This window comes from Canis aureus, chromosome 1 (genome assembly GCF_053574225.1).
Source record: "Canis aureus isolate CA01 chromosome 1, VMU_Caureus_v.1.0, whole genome shotgun sequence".
Classification (NCBI taxonomy): domain Eukaryota; kingdom Metazoa; phylum Chordata; class Mammalia; order Carnivora; family Canidae; genus Canis; species Canis aureus.
Window position 1 is genome coordinate 71,725,452 of NC_135611.1, and position 11,956 is coordinate 71,737,407.

Here is an 11,956-nt window from a genome sequence, read left to right on the forward strand (position 1 = left end):
GAATTTAGTAGGAAAACCCCAAGATGTGTTTTGACACAAGCATGCTTTTTTCCTTCCCCGAATTTTAAAATGGCTGTGTTTGGAAGCTAATTAAATCCATATGCTTCTGATTCATTTACACTTAACTCATCAAAATGTTGTTTTGTAATAGCCATTTGAAGTCCAAGGCGCCTCTCTTGAGCCTTTTTTTCTGAAAACCAGGAAGCTATGGTTTGTCAGCCAACAGCAGGGTTCTCATACCAAAAGGTTCAAATATGGTTCAAGACAAGATCCTACACCCAGGAGATTCTAGTGGTTAGGAATTGTCCTAACGCATCATTGTCAAGTGTGGGGTGTGATTGAATCTGCTGTTACTATCCAAAGACACTCACTGTTCAGAATGGTAGAAAACAATTTGTGAGAGAAAAAATTATGTTAGAATCACTGGACCCAATAGGGGACTTTAATTTAAATGGCAATTGAGTGGGTTTTTTTCTTTTTAATTTTTTTTTAAAGATTTTATTTATTCTTGAGACTCACACACACACACACACACACAGAGAGGCAGAGACACAGGCAGAGGGAGAAGCAGGCTCCATGCAGGGAGCCCGACTCGATCCCAGGTCTCCAGGATCACGCCCTGGGCCGAAGGTGGCACTAAACCACTGAGCCACCCAGGCTGCCCATTTTTTCCATTTTTTTTTAAAGTTTTCATTAGGCATAACTGAGATTTATAACTGGAGGCTCCGTGCCAACCCTTATCCAGAATAGGTAGCCTCTCTGCCATCCATTTTTTGCTATCAGATCTTACTTATGCTTCTTTAAAAAATTATCCATAACATGAACTTAAAGCAAAATCATAACTCCTATTCTTTCAATGTCATAGCTGAGCATTATCTAAGCAGCCCACCTGAGAGTCACCTGATTTCTAGAGTTGGTCATCTTTGTTTGACTCAGTATTTACTACTGGTTATGGCTTTAGACTCTGTAACATGAGATATTAAGTTGAAGAGTTGAAAATTATTTTTGTCCACTAAAAAAGCAGATTGTTTCTATCCAGGAGCAACGATGTCTCCAAAGGTTGCAGTTTTGTAGTGCTGAAGGACATTAACCAGTTTCGCAGATAACCTGGCAACATGATTTCAGCATTTTTTTCTTTGACTATATACGCCAGTCTTTCCTATCCTCGCCAGTCTTTCCTATCCTCGCTCTAAGCGGTTTTACTATCTGCTTGGTTCCCTCATTTACACTTAAATAAATCTTTGATTATGCAATCACGCAGTATGTGTTTAAGAGTCCTTTAACTTTTTGAAAACTATACTTTGAAATTGCATAATCCTGGAGCCTGGCTTATCTCACCAACCTTTCCTTCTACTGCTCTGTTTGATAACTATGTAAAGCTAATTCAAAGAGTTGAAAATGGCAGAGATGCAGCACTAGAAAAGGCCCAAAAACTCAACCAAGGAGGGAAAGGGAAGGGTTTTGAACACTGAATGAGTTAATGTAGCACCACCCTGCAGCCACGGAACAGCTTGGCAGACAGGCATCAGCTCACTTTCCAGGTGAGAACAGTGAGGTAGGGAGTGGTTCAGCAACTGGCCCAGAGTCACACAACTTGGAGGTGGTGACACCCAGATTTGAACAGTGAGCTGGCAATTCCTGACCCACGTATGCATGTCCCTACGCCCTCCTCTCTGCTCTACAGTTGCAGGCTTGAGGAAGGGAAGCTGTGGAAAATCACAGAAGTGGAGAGAAGAGGCAGCCCCACCAGCCAGGATGGAGAGAGCAAGGCAGGCACGGCTGCTCCACAGAGAAGTAAGCCAGTGCGTCTTCACGCTGATGGAAGTACCGCCAGAGTTCCCTGGGATAGGTCAGTGGCTCAGAAAAAATGCTTTAAAAAAAAGGGGGGAGGGGGGGCCGCCCGTGTGGCTCAGTCTGTTAAGTGTCTGCCTTCCCCTTAGGTCATGATCTCACGATCCTGGGATCAAGCCCCCTGCCTGGCTCCCTGCTCAGTGGGCAGGCTGCTTCTCCCTCCCCACCACTTTGTGCTCTTATTCTCTCTCTCTCTCTCAAATAAATAAATAAAATCTTTTAAAAAATTAATTAATTAAAACAAACAAATAAATAATTTTTTAAGAAAGGTCTTACAAACCTAAATGCCAACCTAGATTATTATTTTTTTTTTTTTAACATTACCTGAATAAGAGCGAGCACAAAACCAGGGACAGAGGGACGGAGAGAGGGAAATATGTATTCCGCTCTCCTCCTGATTCCACATGGAGGAACACCTCTTCTTAGCTTAGCATTCGGAGTCCCTCCCTGGGCAGGGGCCGGGGAGCATTTTGATGGGCTGAGAGGAACTGGGCATGCTGGTGCTGCCCAAGCTGAGGCAGGCTGTGCCTGCGTGGTCAGGTTGCAGGCTGCTGGCTGCCAGGCTTCTGTGCTGCTATCCAGCTCGGTCTAGGCCAGGGGACCAAGTTTCATTCTGGGGTGACACGTAACACATCTATGCCATGACCTCCGATCTACTTTGTATCAGATACAGAGCTGGCACTTGGATCAACTGTCTGATCCCTGCTTTATTTACGTACACTTGTTGGATTTTAGTGGTGTGAATCACACCTCTCTTTCTCTGCTGGGTTTGGAGCGCTTGATGCTATAGGAATCCAACACAAATTAACAAATTATATGCAAAAAAAAAAAAAAAGTCTGTAAAAATAATGGAATTCAAGGTAGCAACACTAATCAATGTGATGTGATGGATGGATTCTGTTGTCTCCTGGACATTGAACTGTGGATGCTCTTATGAGTATGGCCCCCCAGGGAGCCAAGGGACTGCTCATTCCTACCCCTTCCCATTCTTCCCTAATGTATTGATTTGAAAGTGTCCTTGAAAGGTACACATTGGGGGTGCCTTGTGGCTCAGTTGGTTAAGTGTCTGCTTTCGGCTCAGGTCTTGATCGCGGGGTCCTAGGACTGAGCCCTGCATGGGGCTCCCTGCTCAGCAGGTACTCTGCTTCTCTCTCTCCCTCTGTGTCCTCTCTCTCACACACTTGCTCTCTCACAAGTAAATAAATAAAATATTTTTTTAAAGAAAGATATACCTTGGTATTATTTTTCCTTCACTGAGTACAAATTCAGCATTGCATAAGACTACCTCAATTCTTGCCTATTAACTCAAGATTACTCAAATAGTTCTGCTTGGCACTAATATGACCCCAAACATAAATGGAGACACAGGCCTATCTGTATACAGTAGTTCTTGGGTTATAAGATGTTCGTCTAGATCAGTGTTTCTCAATTTTTTCATTATTATCCATTCAAGAGCTTCTTTGCACATTTTTTTGCTAACCACTCCCATGAAATTTTAATATCAGAAACATACAGTGTATCTCATTTATATGCTATATGTGTATCTGTGCTTTATATGTAGATAAAAGATTTTAAAAGATTATAATTTTTTTCACCATATTCCTCCAAGAATCAATTCCTGCCCCCTCAGGGACAATATCATCCCTTTTTGAGAATGCATAATCCAATAGAAATATAATACAAGCCCCATACTAACTATACATAATTTTTAAATTTTCTAGTAGCCACATTAAGAAAATAGAGATGGGCAGAATTAATTTTCATAATATATTTTATTTAATTCAATATATCCAAAGGTTATCATTTCAGCAGATAAGTATAAAAACTTACTAATGAGATATTTTATATATTTTTCTCTTACTAAGATGTCAAAATGTGTTTTATATTTAGAATACAACTCAGTATCTATTAGCCACATTTCAAGTGCTCAATAGTACATGCAGCCAGTGGCTACAGTATTTATGTCGTTTGAAATGATCTAGAATGTGAATACATTAATTGTTCAACTTGTCTCAAAGCCAGGCTTATTCCCAGAAAGCTTGCAAAGTGCAGAGAATATGTCCGAGGGCCTCCGGAGGTGCACGGGTTGCAGCTAGAGAAGCCCTGACGTAAGCAGTGGGCATGTACAGGAACCCCTCTGGGCACCCCTCAGTGAGAAGGGACTCCTGCTCCTGCCAGGCCGAATTCACGGCTGATCTATCCGTCAAGGGGGACTCTTGAAGCCACTTGTTGCACTTGTTGCTGTTCTTGGCTCCTGAGTCCCTGCTTCTACTTTCTACTCTCTAGTCCCCATATCTGCACCTCCCGGCTCCTCTGCCTGGAGGCTTCCCATCCTTGTCCTCCTCCACATCCACCACCCTCCACAAGCGCTCTCCTGTTCCCTTCCGCAGGAACTCCCGTCCCAGCTCCAATCCTGCAGCATCTGATCCAGGGGCCACGTCTCTAGGCTATGGAACCTCCTGGAAGCAAAGCACTCTGTCCAGCACCTTGATGGTGGTCTCCTCATCAGAACCAGCTCCAGGCAGGAGGACAAGGTGAAGGAAGAGCCTATCCACGCTGCCTAGTCTACACCCCATCTCCTGGGAGTCCCAGCCTGGCCTCCAGGAAGCCAAAGCTCTCTCCAGAGTTTTACCTTGCCAGCCACACTGAGAGGAACGAAAGAAGGGGAAGTAAGAGAACAAAGAAATAGCCACTTCAATCTTCCTAAAGTTGCAACTCAAGCCCACGCTCCCACACATACACACTCACACAGTGGTCCCATCTCTTATGGTCTCTAGGACTCTACTTTGTCCTTGACCTGTTTTCAGAATGCTGCTTCCTTGAACATGGGGTTGAGTAGGAAGAAGGAAGGGAAGGGAAATAAGAGAATTTCCAACCACCTGGTTTGGGATTGCCTTAGAGAGCTATTCTGGTGGTACAGGCCCCTGCACACACACACAGACACGTGTAGCCACCAGTGTCTGTGTTTAGGAGAACGCTAAAAGCACTTTGTATTCTTTTAGGCCAGTGATTCTGGTCTCTCCCTCCCCAAGGGGATGTTTGCAATATCTGGAGACCTTTTTGGCTGTCCCAGCTGGAGCCAAGCATGCTACCAGCATGTGGTGTAGAGAGGTCAGGCATCCCAAGTGTCCTAGAGCACACAGCCCAACCCCCGCCCCACAGCAGAGACTTCTCTGACCTCAATGTCAAATGTGCCATAGTTGAGGAACCCCGAGATTTAGGGAAAGAACTCCTTTAGCACTGGTGAGGGGTCAGGGAGACCTAAAGGCACAAGAGGTAGAATGAAAGAGTGAGAGGGTCTCAAAGTGTGGTAGGCGAGCGAGAGAGAGCGGCCTGCCATTGAAGACACAATCCCCACTCGTGTGTTGGAGAGATGTTTTTGCTCTGTTACTGCCATAGAGGGAAGACACAGATTGCCAGGATGACGAAGGAAGGGGGTAGAATGTAAGCCTCTGGGTGTCTGCGGGCAGAGGGCAGGTAGAGCCAGGACCACACTGATCCCTGGTAGTTTCTTCCTATTTGTTCTTTTACCAGTTCAGCCTTCTTCTAGGCTCTTTTCAATATGCTGGGGAAAGCCCTCCTGTTGTCCTCATTTTGCAGGCAGGAAATCTAAGGCACAGAGAGGTTGAGTAAGTAGCCCACGGCCACACAGCTGGTAAGATGCAGAGGCAGGATTCAAACCAGGTCCGTCTGATTTGATGGGTGCTGACCTGACACTTGACCACCAGACTATGACGCAGTTCAGTGTGGCAATCTCAGTTCATGGAGGCTGACGCCTTCAGATTATTAAAGCCAAGAAAAGCAGATGTTTGAATCCACTGAGCATCTCCCCTACAACATAGCACCAACCCTTGGCTTGGGCCAGGGAGGGCACGACAAGTGGCCAAGCCCTCACAGATTGCCGTTCACCCCCTTGGCCTCACTGGAAAGCCCAGGCACCACACTATACCTGCCAGAGAGGACACCAGTTTGAAGGCACAGGAAGGCAAGCTCGTTCCCAAGGATTCTCTCAGTAGTTTTAAGGAATAATTGAAACTTGTAGTTGACCCCAACCCTGCAGAGCTGGCACAGGAGGAACACAAGCATTTTATAAACGCTCTTGCAGGAGGGGAGGTGAGCTCACTTCCTGAGGGAATGGCTGCAGGGGGTGTCTGCGGGGGCCAGCCAGGCCTGGCTTTCAAACATCTGAACCGGCCCACAGTGTAATAGGGCATGAATATTGATTCAAATAAATTATGCATGTTTATACACTCATTTATTATTTTATTCACACGCTCACTCTGTGTCGTTTGCCTGGGTAACTGCCACGGGGCCAGTCGGCTCTTGGATGCTGTAAAAAAATAAGTTGCTTTGAAATATTTGGTGACCAAAGGGAAATCCAAGTCATTAGTGAAAATTATAACCAAAATGACAGCAAATTTCTATCATCTGGAAGGGCCTTGGCAAGTCCAAGTCATCGGGGTCAGATGTCGCCCTGTTCCTCAGGCTTCCATGACACCATAGAAGAGCGAATATGGAAGGCTCCAGAGCATTCTAGCAATTATCATTTTAACAAATAGGGCTCTTTTCTAATATTCACATTCCTTTCGCATGGCCTCATGAAAACACAAACATTCACTCCATCCTCAAAAAATGCAGGCGCTCTGGGAGGAGAAAGCTACCCTGCTCAGCCCCGAAGCCAGGCTGGAGATTGCTATCAGGTCCCAGTTGTGAGGTCGACTGGTTCTGCCTCAGCTGATAAAGGAGACCGGGGCTCTGCAGGTACTGGGGGGCCCTGCTCCTGGCCCTCTAGGAGGGAAGGTCTCTCCCCCAGGAGAGCCTTGGAGGCACCCAGCCAGAAGCTCTGGCTTTCAAGTTGGGGGATAGTAGCAGAGAGTCAGCAGGCAGCCCGTCTGCTCCAGGGTGGGAGGGCGCTCGCCAGGCAGGGCCCAGCCAGGGCCTGGCAGCTGTGTGCCTAGGTGTGCAGGCTGAGATCCCCAGGCACCCTCTGCCAAGGGGGCTGAACTGCAGTGGTCAGGGTCTGCCCCACCACTGGAGCTTCCCCCCAGAGGCTGCATTTAAAGCTGTTCCCAGAAGCCCTGAGATTTGAGAGCTGAAGCTGACACTGCTCCTTTCACTTCCATCTGATCTCTGGTGTCTCTCGTCATTCAGTAACCAGCCCAAAAGGGAACTAGAATAAAGAATTCAGATTTCCTCACTACATGATGGAAGGAATCTTATGTCCTTCTTTACTGAGAGTCACTGAAATTAATCTCAGTACACTATTTTTTCTCTTGGTAATTGTTTCAGAAGCAACTCACACCCTGGAAACTTGCACTATGGGTTATGAATATTTAAATCAATACAAGAATTTACCTCGGTAATTTTTATGGGTTATTTTCAAATTTCATTGTCTGAGAAAATTGAAACTAAAGTCGATAACATCCAAGAACAACAAACTCATCTCTGAAAGAGATAGGGCTTTTCACCTTCTATATTATGTGTTTCAAAATTTTTGTAAGAACGATGAGGTAAATTATTTATGTAATAGGAAAAACTGTGTTTCAAGAAATGAAAAAACAATATATAACATTTATTTTTTAAAGATTTTATTTATTTATCCATGAGAGACACAGAGAGAGGTAGAGACACAGACAGAGGGAGAATCAGGTTCCTGCGGGGAGCCCTATGTGGGACTCGATCCTGGGTCACGCCCTGAGCCAAAGGCAGATGCTCACCCATTGAGCCACCAGGCGTCCCAATACATAACATTTTTAATACTTAGACTCTTGGGGAAAAGAAACAGTATCCTGAAGTTAGGAGGGAAACAAGGAAGGAAAGTTTAAAACTTGTGTGACTATAATCCCAAACTCCAATTCCTGATAGTTTTTCAATGAAAAGATTGATCACTGTGGTGTCATAATGGATTCAATCTCAGAGTTAGATCCTAAGAGCCCAAGATGGTGAGCAGTGCACAAGGACTCAGCTGTGGCTTCCAGGGGCTAAATATTAATGGAACAAGTGTCTGGACATGTCTGGACACCAGTGGAAAGGAAATTTTCTAATGGAAAATTCTAGATGCTAATGGAAGAGAAAATTGTAACTCTGAACCAAATTAAGAAAAAAGATCAACATTGGTCTGGTTATATCAATGGACATCTCTCTGATTACAGAAAACAGTGCAACCAACAGGCCTTTGAAATCAAACGTCCAAGTCATGGGTTTGAATGAAATTAGTCCCCAAAATCCATTTGCAAGCTACATGCTCCCTTGTGTTTCCTCTATAGCAACACCTCTTAGCAGGACATTTTTCTCAAGCTTTCCCCACAAGGAGATTCTATATTTGCAGGTTCCTTAGGTGGTGTTGTTATCCTTACAGAATATTCTATACAGAAGGGGAAACACTTATTCATTAACTTCTTGGTACATTCTTGACTTAGAAATAATTGTTAAAAGATTGATGAAATGGAACAAGTCCTGGAGCAACAGCCCTTTACTGCTTCACTCCTGTGTAACCTCCTTTCCCTGGAGCACCCCCACAGGAGCATGCCACTGCAGAGGAAGGGCGGGTGTCCACATCCACGCACGCACACACCTCACACATGTACACACACACATACACATAACATCACACACACCCCACGTGAAGTATACACACCACATGAACATATACATCACTCACATGTACACACCTACACATACCACACATACACAACACACATACACAGCGTCTACACACACCACATACACATATATACACGACACACACCACACATTGCACACACACACGACACATATACACACCACACACACATGCATATATACCACACATACACATAAACCACACACACACACAACACACAGCACACATACACACCACACATCTACACCCATGTACCTGTAAGCCCTGATTCCACAGGTAGCAACCCCACTGTGCCAGTCTATGGTCAGTATCCAAAGACTGAACAAGGGCTTAGCTAGTGCTGGGCCTAATTTCGGAGACCTTTGTGCCACTGGGTAGCCAAGTGTAACAACATCCTGTGCTGCTTCCAAGAGCACAATAGACTGGGCCTCTGTCAGCTGCGGAGGGGAAAGGAAAGGGGGAAGACATTGTGAGTCACTAATTTTACCAAAACAAAGTGGACCGCATTCCACATCCTAGAAAGTGTGAGCAGCACCAATTGTATGAGAGTGTGAAAGGAGCAGTAAAGCCCAATAAGAAGCAGGCACTCTTCTTGAGCATTTTTGAAGCAAAATAAACACTTTTTTAGAGAAGAAGCAAGCTGTGATTTGCCATTTTTCTGGGGACTCCCCACCATTCCATCATTAAGGGAAGACTTAAAAGATGGTAAGTCCTATGAGCTCTGAGATAGAGCGAGACTGACCCCCAACACAAAGTGCCCAGCAGGAAAAAAAATTCAAGCGACAAGACTGTGCACAGAGCATCATGCCACTTTTGTGGAAAAGAGAACTTTACTCCATGGGCACATCTATGTGTGTGAATGCACAGAAAAAGGACTTGAAGGATCCACTCCAAACTGTTAATAATTGTTATTTCTGAAAAAAGAAATGGAATCCCCAGTGAGGAGAGGCCAGTGGTGAAGAGGCTTTTTAGTTTTCTCCGTGGATTCCTAATTCATTTGAATCTCTGAGAAAGAAAAGTACACTCTGTTATTACTTGTGTAAGGAGGCAACAAAAGGCAACAAAAAATAACAGGGGTGGGGGAGGAAATTACTGAGAATTACAACTTTTTAAAAAAGATTTATTTATTTATTTGAGAGAGGGAGAGTGTGTGAGTGTGAGAGAACACAAGTAAGGTAAGGGGCAGAGGAGCAGAGCAAGAGCAAGGAGCTCCCGCTGAGCAAGGAGCCCAATGTGGGGCTCAATCTCAGGACCCTGGGATCGTGACCTGAGCCGAAGGCAGATATTATCCACTCAGCCACTCAACTGAGCCACTCGGGCACCCCAAGAATTACAACTTGCCTCAGTTGGCAGGACACCTGGTGTTTTGGGTTTTTTAAAGCTGAAGACATTTTCAAGGTTATCAGTGGAAAGCAAAGGGTCTTAGAGAACACCAAGAGCTTCATCATAAGTCTCCTGTAGGTCCCTGGCCCCTAAGCTGAGCAGAGGAGCTCCAGGGACCTGACGGCAGCAGACATCCCTGCAGATGGAGAGGCCTGGGGCCAGGTTCCCACTCCACCTCAGCCATGCCCCTGTTGGGTGGTCTGGGCTGTACCCCTCCTCTCTCTAAGCCCAGATTTCTCACCCTGTGAAGTTACAAATAGTATTTACCTCACTGGCTGAAAAGAGTGATAGAGATAAAAAACCTGTGATACATGTAAGCACTTAATGGGGCACTGAGGATAAATAGTTGTTCCAGAAATATTGGCTGCTGTCATTAAAGAAGCACCATAAGAGATTCCTACCAGAATGCATAATATCACCCCAAATCCAGAATGAATGAAACGACTCCCCTCACACCCCCAGCCGTTCTCAAGGAGGGATTGAGCACTTTCCACGCATCTATGCAGAGTGTCCTGCGCTCCAGGAGTCCTCGCTTCAGGAAATGAGCAGTGATGATAACAAAGAGCAAAATTACTGGGTGCCTTAGGAGCACAGGTGTGGGTGGTGGAGAATTCAGGCCTGTCCTGGAGAGAGCAGAATCAGGGCAGGCTTCTCAAAGGAATCAACCTCTAAGCCTGAACAAGGCAAGCAGAATGAGAATGTGTCCCAGACAGAACTCAGGAGCAAAGCTCAGCCGTGCAGGTGACATGGCAGGCACCCAGTAACACAAGTAGTTCAGATGCAGCAGGAAATGGGAATGGAGGGGAGAGGTTCAGGAGGTAAGAGGAAATAAAAGACCATGTATGCCCTATAAATTTTCCTCCCCTGTCACATCACACTGCCCATAACAGGTTCTCCCTGCAGGGAGAACACAGCAGACTGGCTCGTTGTTCCCTCAGTGGGAGAATGATGTGTCAGGTGCACAGAGGGGCCTTTAACCACAACAAAATGGCAGTTCAGGGGTAGGAGATGCTGGGGAAAATCAATGCCCACAGATAAAGAAAAACAACCTCAAGTGACCATGAGGCTCAGGAACGAGCCAGAGACAGATGAGGAAAACCAAAACTCCCACCACACTCTCCCTTTGCAGTCACTTGTAGGTCAAGATTTCCCTCACCCGAGTTCAGAGAGTTTCACTGCAGTGTCCTCAGCTGAGCCAACACAGTAGGAGAGTGCCAGGATGCCATGTGCTGAGAAGGGTTCCAGCCCCTTCCAACAGAGGACCTGGGGTGCCCAGGAGAAGATCAACAGACCTACACTTTGAGTTTCCACCAGATGAACATGGGTGAATTCTTGGAACTAGAATGAAGCCCAGTAAAGTGAAGAGATCAGCCTTATCCCAAATTCCCCAGGAATTGAGAATAAAGCAATCAATATTTCTACCTTGTCATTTGCTTCCTTTTCAGCGAGGTTGGAAAAATATTGCTTGCTGTCTAGTTTTCCTTTCTATCACAAAGATTGATCCAGAGTGTTACGGATTTAGCTTAAAAGCAATAATAAGTTGAGGAATCCCAGTGTCCAACGGTCGCACAGGCCCCACTGTCTCCAGAGACGTGGGTGTTCTATCACAGGCCCACACTCACCTGCTCACATGACCAGATCCAGGTATAGACACTCCATGGACGAGCCAAGCCAGAATGAGCTGGGCCAGTGGGTGCTCTCACTCTTGCAAACTTTACTTGAGAAAAGAAAACTCCAAGCTCAGGCCCCAAGCTGGATGCAGAAAGAGGAGACGCATGAAGTACATGAGAAGCTACAAGAAGCCATCAGCAAGCTGAAGTTATAAGGAAGCCACATTTTGGGGAAGAAAACAATATGAACAGAATGAAGAGGGGCTGGTTAATAAAGAAAAGAGGAGCAAGGAGCCACCAATAGAAGGAGAGGCTGAGAGGGAGGCCAAGCCGAGGAGAAGGTGGAACATTCACAAGAGGCCAGCGCTCTCAGGAGCGATGCTGCAGCAGGGAAGGAGTCCCAGGTGTATCCCAGCTCACATACTTCACCTCCTGCACTGACGTGGTGGGCTCAACACTCCCCATTACCTGAGCCAGCCTGAGGGCGCCT

General features: G+C 45.8%; 1 long non-coding RNA gene across 1 annotated transcript; it reads left to right on the top strand.

Moving 5' to 3' along the window:
• The first annotated feature begins 1,654 nt into the window (after window positions 1-1,654).
• On the top strand, window positions 1,655-6,105 carry LOC144287519 (uncharacterized). Its single transcript, XR_013355343.1, has 2 exons — window positions 1,655-1,849; window positions 4,242-6,105. It is a non-coding gene; the product is annotated as an uncharacterized LOC144287519 (long non-coding RNA).
• The last annotated feature ends 5,851 nt before the right edge of the window (window positions 6,106-11,956 follow it).